Below are 5,232 nucleotides of genomic sequence, written 5' to 3'. Positions count from 1 at the left end.
ACGCTATTAGTGATGTTGTCTTTTCTCTCCTTACCTCTCACTATTTCGCCAATTTTCATGCTGGATGAGCTGGCAATCTTCAATCCTGTGTTGCGTAGTAGGTGTCCTAATTCTTCCGTGTGTTTGGAACTGGGAACCACGATGAAGTCACCTTCCTTATCTTCCTTAACCTCATCCTTTTTATCCAATGTTCTGAGTGCTATTTTTCTCAAGCTGTGTAACATTCCTTCCGGGTACCTGAGATCTGTGAAGACTTTAAAAATATATTTGACCTCTCTATCAATATGCTCCTCACTGCATACCCGGAATGCCCTAAGAAAAAATCCAATTATTACTCCTCTCTTGGTTCTCTCGCTGTGTGCCGAGAAGTAATGAATAAGGTCATTTTTGTTAGTTGCCTTTCTGTGGACCGAAAAACTTACCGTGCCATTGTCCTTTCTCCAGATTAGTACGTCTAAGAAAGGTAGCTTTTTGTCCACCTCGTGTTCCACTGTGAACTGAATGTCCGAGTCCACTGAGTTCATCCTATTGAGTAATTTAGAGAAATTGGTCTTCTCTGGAGCAATGACTAGAATGTCATCTACATACCTAAACCAATGTGTCCCTCTCCCGATTATTTTCATGTAATGATCTCTTTCTAAGACTTCCATGTATAACGAAGCTAGGACTGCACTTAGCGGACTTCCCATTGCCAAGCCACGTATCTGACAATATTCTTCATTGTTGAACATGAAGGGTCCGAACTTGACACATAGAGAGATTAATTTAAGTAAATCATTTTTACCCACCGGTAAATCCTGGTCATCCATGCTGCCGATTGCTTCCTTGGCTGCAATTAGGGCCCCCTCCACGCTGACATGGGTGAATAAAGCTGTCACATCATAGCTTACCATAACCTTTCCTGCAAAATCAACATTCTTAAGTCTCCCAATTAGTTCACCTGAGTTCTTTAAGTGGCCGTTGCTAAGTGTTCCCAAACACCGAGACAAAGGTTTGGCTAAACACTTGGCTAGCCAAGTGTTTAGCCTTAATCACAGGGACGGATTCATCAAACTGTCTCAAATGTCCGGACGACTCATCCGCCGGGAGATGAGGAAACAAGCGGACTCGAGTGGCGTGGGTTAGCAGGAACGCGGACATGAACGCGTGTATATATATGTTGATTTTATGCTTATGTACTCATACTCTGAAGAAGTCCTGTTAAGGACGAAACGTCAGTAAATTTACACTCCAACATTACTCGGTGTTTATCTCACCACCCTTCCACTCATTCTGTCGTCCTTCTGTCCAATATTTATATATGTATATATATATGTATATATATATATATATATATATATATAGGTATATGTGTATATAAATATATATATATATATGTATATACACATATATATATATATATATATATATATATGTGTGTGTATCATGTATATATAAATATATATATATATGTATATATATATATATATATATATATATATATATATACATATACATATACAGTATAAATATGGAGGTGAGGTGGCAAGATGGAAAGTTCAGGCAAGAGTATGGAGTTTTATTCAGAACCAGACGTTTCGACCTCTTGGATCTTCCCAAGAGTTCAAAACGTCTGGTTTTGAATAAAACACCATACTCGCCTTAACTTTTCATTTTGCCACCTCACCTCCATATTTGTCAATCTTTACGTATAGTATAGTATAGTATAGTGTATATATATATATATATATATATATATATGTGTGTGTGTGTGTGTGTGTGTGTGTGTGTGTGTGTGTGTGTGTATGTATGTGTGTGTGTATGCACATACATATATGTATATATATACACACACCCTTGGAATGCGTTACCCTCCATTCTTTATCCTTTAGTTGCTCGGCGCCTGTTGATAGTGCTTGCGGTTGAGGCAAATGGGATTTGTGGTCAGGTAATGTGGAATTCCTTTGAAACGTGATATTGACTTCTGTACCTTTTCCGATTGCACAGTTTCATATGTTTTCCAAATGTATGTAATCAATATTGATTATATATCATTACACCTTAAAGTAAGAAGAAATGAGGCATAAAACCGAAGACGGGGCATTATGGGGCATTATCTGACCTCATAGTTGTCTTTTGGTCCTATACTCCCAATGTCCTGCATAGTGACAAAAATTTATTCTATTTTTATGAAATAGGTAATATATTTATTTGTAATGCCATAATATTTATGTAATGAGGTATGAATGTTTATATATCTTTTTGTTTTGTTCTATTCTTTTTTGTTTATTTATATATATTTTTTTGTGAACACACGGGTTCTTAACGTAAGATATTTCACTACTGTGTAAAGATAAGTGAGTGAGGAGCATACATCAAGAGACGCTGAGTAACTGCCGCTAAAGCCGTCACGTGTCCTTTTATGCGCTTTTGATTGCAGGGAAATAGTCGGTGCGGGACTCGAACCCGAAACTAGAAGGATGCGTGAACAGCGCCACCAATGCACGTGTGTGAACATAGATGTTACTATAAATGTAATTTGCAATCGAATATACTAATGTCCATTAAGAAATAGTACAAGGATTTCAAGTGTTTGTCGTTTGTTTTTGTTTTTTTACCATTCCTCAAGTTTTCAGTATTTTTTTTTTTTTTTTGTATGAAGAAAATACATATTTCTATCTAAATGGATTCCATGTCAGATCAGAAAATCAAAAATGTTTCGTCTGAAAGACTGAATAAAAGTCACTTTGTAAAAGTGGAGTTTGGCTAAATCTACCAGACAGAAAGCCTATCATACAAAATAGGAAGGTGTTAACATTACCTTAAACCAACACATCAACTAAAACAACGCCATATCAAAAGGGATTTACACGATGTTAAACTACCAAGTTAACTAGGATGACGTTTTTAATTACTTTATGCTGGTTGACGCCAGATGATTTTGTTCCTGGACATGAAAATAATCACAAATTTATATTCGACGGTGTTTGATTACATCACGCCCAACAACAGAACTGGCTCTATTGAAGATTCTTTGATATATCTGAGCAGCTGGGCAATGGAGGAAAGTGAGCTCCGGGGGGTGGGGGGAGGAGGTGGGGGAGGGGATGGGGATGGGGGGGAGGTGACGTAGAGGGGTCCAGATGAGAAGATCTGGAGTCAGTGGACCCTGAGACATGGGCCCAACCGGAAGGATGAGTAGATTGATAACTAGATAAGGAGGTATGGAAGTACTGTAAGTAGGTATACAGCGAGAGGGAGGTAGGTTGGTAGGTAGGTAGATAGAGAGATAGGTAGGGAGATTTATAGGTAGGGAAGTTGGTAGACGAATAGATAGGTATGTAGGGAGGTAGGTTTGTAGGTAGGAAGGTCGGTAGTTAGGTAGGTAGGCAGATAGATATGAAGATGGATGGGTAGGAAAACTGGTAGATAGGTAAGTAAGGGAGTAGATACATGAATTGAAGGATAGGCAAGCAATCAAGTAGATTGGAACAAGAGAAAATAGGTAGTCAGATAGGTAGGTAGATAAGAAGTCAGGTAGGTAGGCAAACAGGTAGGCAGGCGGCTATGGAGGTAGGCAGGTAGGCAAAAAGCCCTACAGGTAGGTAGACAAATAAGTAGGTAGGCAGGAGTGCAGGTTGATAGGTAGGGAGACAAAGGTAGGTAGATAAAACGGCAAGTAGAAAAGGGGAAGTAGACAAATGCAGATAGATAACAGTGAGTAAATGAATAGTTAGATAGAAGAAAAGGTTATGCAGATTATTTAGACAAAACATTTAGTGACAAAAATGTAGGTAGGTAGAACGACACAATAGACAGACAATAGTTAAGCAGGTAGGAAAATATAAAAAACTGCTAGATACACGGATGAATACGTGCTTATATGTTTATTTGTTTGTGTGCGTGTGTGTGTGTGTGTGTGTATGTATGTGTGCTTGTGTATGTATGTATGTATGTGTGTGTGTGTATGTGTGTGTATGTGTGTATGCGTGTGTGTGTGTATGTGTGTGTGTGTGTGTGTGTGTGTGTGTACGTGCGTGGGTGTCGGGAAAGAGGAGGGAAGGCTACTGAGCTATGGCAGGTGTGTCGGGAAGGGAGGAGGCAGGTGTCTGGGAACAAAAAAAAAAAATCTAACGTGTTTCTGTACATGATAAAATTCAACTAATCCACAGGGACGTGTTTGAGTGTCTGATTGTTTATGTGTTTGTGCTCGTGTTTGAGTTAGCATTTGTGAGTACGCGTGGTTGTGCTTGTGTGTGTGTGTAAGCGAAAGAGATATTATATGTGACAAATATATTCCTTGCTTCAGCAATTTCCCATCAAATAGACAGCAATGGGGTTGTACATCAAGTTTCTGGCATTTCTGTCTGGTCGTTATGGTGGGTATGGTCAAACCGGACACCTAAAACTGACCTACCAATTGCCATAAATACGTAAAAATGTCTTTTCGTTGATAAGAGTTTAGAGACATTTTATGTACGCAATGTTCCCCCTGGAAGTTAAACTGATTTTTTAACAAAATTATATTAATGATTCCAATGGTGTATACACAAACACACACACACACATACACACAAACACAAACACACACACACACACACACACACACACACACACACACACACACACACACACACACAACTAGCTCTGAGCTCTATTCCAGGAGGGAAATTGCTGTCGATCACGAGTCCAACACGTGATCCAAAGACCAAGTGAATACACACACACATATATATATATATATATATATATATATATAATGTATATATATATATGTATATATATATATATATGTGTGTATATATATATATATGTGTGTATATATATATATATACAGTATAAAAAAAATTATCGGTTGTGTGTGTGTATGTGTGTGTGTGTGTGTGTGTGTGTGTGTGTGTGTGTGTGTGTGTGTGCGTGCGTGTATGCGGGCGAATCCAGACAGTAACATGTAATGTTGCGTAACAACTCTGAGCTCTCTTCCGAGAGGGAAATAGCTGTCGACCACGAGTCCAACACGTGATTCAAAGACCAATACACACACACACACACACACACACACACACACACACACACACACACACACACACATACACATATATATAAACACACACATACACACACACAAACACCCACAGAAACACCCACCCACACAGACACACGCAGACACACATACACACACACACACACACACACAAACACACACACACACACACACACACACACACACACACACACACACACACACACACA

Source organism: Oratosquilla oratoria, chromosome 23 (genome assembly GCF_046742065.1).
Source record: "Oratosquilla oratoria isolate Oo_2021 chromosome 23, ASM4674206v1, whole genome shotgun sequence".
NCBI lineage: Eukaryota > Metazoa > Arthropoda > Malacostraca > Stomatopoda > Squillidae > Oratosquilla > Oratosquilla oratoria.
Note: the sequence above shows the minus strand (reverse complement) of the source record.